Genomic DNA, 4,525 nt, shown 5'->3' on the forward strand with positions numbered 1-4,525 from the left:
TGCTACAGGTATTTTTAAAGTGGCATGAGAATGTATTATAACTATAAATGCAATCAATATCTGTGGAAGAACACACAAGAAACAGATAACATTGGTTGCTTCTGGAGAGGAGAACTGAGTAGCTTGTGGACAGAGTTGGGAAGAAAGCTTTTTGCTGTATACCATTTTGCAGCTTTAAAACTTAATCATGCATGAGTATTATCTACTCAAAAATATAAATAAATAAAATGTTAAATGAATGAAACAGATGTTGGTGACTTCCTTGAGTTTTGAAAAGACAGCTGAAAAGAAATCTATGGATTCATGACATATTTGAGATAGACTCAATAGAATTTGCTGATGGAATGGACATGATGGATAAGGGTAAAGGAGGGATCAAGGTTGGCACCCAAGTTTCTGGCTTGTACAAATAGGTAATGGTGATAACACTGACTATGATGAGGAATACTGGGGAGCACAGAAAAGGGGATGTCTTAGATCTGGTTCCTTAGAAGCAAAGCCTGAAAACAGAGATTTGAGTGCATGCAGTTTAATGACGGAGTGCTCTTCTGGAAAAGCAAGAAAGTAGGATAGGAAAGGAAAAAGAATAGAGCAAGGAAGGAATTATGCTCCACATAATCTCCCTGCAGAGTTGTCTGCCACTTTTAATACACAGAGGCCAGCCTTTGTACCTCAGTATCAGCCATTCATTGGTGTGGGGATAACTTTCAGGGCCAGGTGGGTCCATTCAGCTGAAGGCAATTCTCTGTAGAAGGAGGCAGCAGTGAGCCATTAACAGCCAACACTCACAGCAGCTGGGGAAAGGGTACGGTGGCCTCGGAACGGGATCAAGTGGGCCAAAAAAGCAGCATTTACTACAGGAGGTGAAAATGGGTGATTCATTTTGGACACGTAAGTTTAACAAGTCTTTGAGATATCAAGTGTCAAGTAGGCAGTTGGAAATCCAAGTCTGGAGTTCAGAAAAAGAGTCTGGACATACAAATTTGGTAGTGGTCAGCAAATAGATGGTATTTTAAAAATCATGCAGATACCTACATACTGATGTGGAAAGATCTCTAGCATGAAGAATAAAGTGAAAAAAAGCCAGGTGCAGAACAATGTTTATGATACTATCTTTTATGTAGTATCATACACATGCATGATATACACAGACAAACAGACACACACACACACACACACACTTGCATTTCCATTATCAAAGGGAAACAATGGAAGATACATAATGAACTAATAAAAATGCTGACCTAAGGGTAAGGATGTATGGGGACAGAAGTAAGCATGAGACTTCTCAAGGTATTTTATATTGTTTTGAGTTTTTAAATCACAACCTATTACAAAATAATACAATTTGAAATTTAAAAAGAAGAAAGCAAGCCATGTGAATGGTTGAGAACTCCTAAGAAGAAAGGAAAAGAAAAGAAGGCCCAGATCCAAGACCTAAAGATCAAGACTTAGAATTTTGGTAGTGGAAAAATAACCAAAAAAAGAGCAAGGAGCAGGTACAGGAAGAGGTAATAGGAGAAGACCAGGAATATGTGATGATATGAGTCTATTCATGGAAGCAGTGATATGTGAACCATTGTTAAACTGCTGGGAGCCTGATATTGGCCACAGTGGGAATATCTACACTGTGGAAAATGGCAAACACTACCAACCAGGGCTTCCCCCACCCCTGAGGGCCAGGGTACCAGCTCACCATTGCGTGGATGTCAGGAGAAGGAAAGTCCTGAGAAAGAGGATAGTGGCCAACAGTATAAATGCTACTAAGCAGTCAAATGAAACAAGGACAGAAGAATGTCTGTTAGGTGTATCAACGTACAGGTCATTGATTATTCAACAAGAGCAGTTTCAGAGGAGGGGTGGGAATGGAAGCCTGATGAGAGAGAAAAGTAAGTGAGGGGTTGAAGAAGTGGACACTAAGTACAGACAACTCTTCCAGTAAGTTTTGCTGGGAAGGAAAGAGACGGAATCAACAAATTGCTGATTTGTGATCAAGGGAAGTTTTAAAATGAGTAATGTTTGTGGTACTCATAAGATTGTCCTGGAAGGGGAACAAGGAGGAATGTGGAAAGGAGAGGAATAATGGCTGGAGCAATGCCCTTGAGAAGGCAAGAGGAGATAGCATTTGGAGCACATGAAGGGCCTGGCGTGGGATTTGATAAGAGGAAGGACATTCCCTCCATTAGAGGGAGAAGTTTCTGAATTTTAAAGCAGCATTAGTTTTGGGGTGGTGTCCAGATACCCAAGTCCTCTGCCACCTCCCTGCCTATGAAAGTTCAATACCAACACCCTGACATTGTTCTCAAGACAGGGTACACATACATAACTTTCTCTGAGATGTAACCAGGTAGTAAACAAATTTCTAGGAGCTTTCAGGGTCTGAAAGGAAGCTGGAGTATAGACAGACTCAGGACTCCAGCCATGGAGAGAAGAGGACCTGCTGAGATGTGTAAATATTCTAGGCAAATGAGTTCCAAAAGAGAAGTTAGAGGTAACTATGTGTCAGTATTTCACTGTCTGCCACTTCTAGATTATACTTAACTTCAAAAAAGTGCTAATGTTTGATTAATGCTTTCTTGCTTTTAGTATCAGCTAAAAGCACAGCTTCTAGTGAACAGGTGGTACATTAGATTGAAACATAGAAGAAAGGGACTAAAAGTGCTTGGAATGGAAAAGAGAGAGAGCTCTAGAAAACAGAAACAATGATTACATTAATTGTTTTGAAAAGGATAGGACTGATCTCTCACTCAGAGGGAGGTGCTCCAGTCATGCTACCAGTTGTTCGCCATCTTGTCACTCTATTTTGTGGCCACGGAGAGCAATATCTTTGGTGAGTCATTCTCTAATGGGGTCCTTGCTATGCCAACTGTGTAGCCATAGAATTATGTAGTGGAAAGAATGAGGCCTTTGGATAAAATGCCTAGTACCCTGCCTGCAATGAATATATATGGAAATTATTATTATTATTTAGTCATTCATCTCTGAAAATTCTCCTGTTGCTCTGTTACCCAAAGGTTTGAGAATGACAACGTGTGACACATTCTTTCCTAACTTGCTAACACAAGTGAATTATACAGTGGTTAATAACTGTAATTGTTATATGAAGGATACGTTCTTGTTTGCAATGCTAAATCTTAAGACATTTCTGTTCAAATGAAAGCCTCTGTCTCTGACACTGTTACAGATTGAAGTCCACTGTAACCGCTTCTGACCAACTGACAGTTTTTTATGCTTCAGGTGGTGGTTGGAATTCGGCCACTTTGTTCTCAATAGCAAGTCATTATGCTGTTAGGGAAGATCTTTTCCGCCCTATTTGGAGGGGTGTCTAAGACAGGTTCCTTGGAAGCAGAACCTGAGATTGGGATTTTCATGTCATCAATTTATTGAGAGAGTGAGAGACTCTTCTCAGGAGAAACCTGTAAGAGAATGAAGGAAGCAGAGTAGGGAAAAGAAAGAAGTTTGGCAAAGATGGAATTTCTTTGGCTGGAGGAATCTCACCTCTGCCTGATCTCATGGGGAACCTGAGAGCAAGAATTGTACCAGATAGTTTGTCTTGCCTCCAGGCAAGGGATCTGGGCTTTTATACTATACCTAATTAGTCAGTCATTGGCCACAGGCCACCCTCCAAGAGAAAGAAGACCATAACTTCCTTAGCTTCTCAGGATAAGATGGCTGTGTTCATGGTTGAAATGTGTCCCCCAAAAAGATATGTTGAAGTCCTAACCCCTGGTAGCTGTGAATATGGCCTTGTTTGGAAATTGGGTCTTTGCAGATGTAATCATATTAAAATGAGGTCATACTAGATCAGGGTGGGCCTGATATCCAATGACTGGTATCCTTAGAAAAAGAGAAGAAACACAGAGACAGACACAGAGACGAGAACTCCAGGTGAAGACAAGGACATAGAGGGAGATGACCATGTGAGGTCAGAGGCAGAGACTGGAGTTAGCTGCCACAAGCCAAGGAATGCCAAAGATTGCCAATAACTGCCAGAAACTGGAAGAGTCAAGGAAGGATCATTTCCTAGAGCCTTCTGAGAGAGCATGCACTGCTGACACCTTGATTTTGGATGCCTAGCTTCCAGAAATATGAAAGAAAAAATTTCTATTGTTTTAAGTCACCCAGTATGTGGTCATTTGTTACAACAGCCCTAGGAAATTAGTACACACTCCCCTTGACTAAGGGCAGTTGTCCAAAGAAAGGTGCAGCTGTGAGCCACTGTTAGTAGCCAGCACTCACAATGAATGTGGGGTGGGAGCTGCAGCCCAGAACAGGGGAATCTGGGTGGGGCACAAAGAGTATCTGCCACAGAGGACAAATGACTGTGGTGATTCCAATTCTAAACCATCATCCAAGCAGATCCAGCAGGGAATGCGAGCTTCCTTAAGTCCTGCCATTTGGATCGCCACTGGGAGTTCTTAAAAGCTCAGTCATAGGGCTTCTCAGTGATGAAAATAGAGCTCTAGGACCTACCAAATGTTACCAACTTATGGCATTAGAATTACAAAGATGCTGAGCCCACAAG

The sequence above is a fragment of the Choloepus didactylus genome, chromosome 13 (assembly GCF_015220235.1).
Source record: "Choloepus didactylus isolate mChoDid1 chromosome 13, mChoDid1.pri, whole genome shotgun sequence".
Classification (NCBI taxonomy): Eukaryota; Metazoa; Chordata; class Mammalia; order Pilosa; family Megalonychidae; genus Choloepus; species Choloepus didactylus.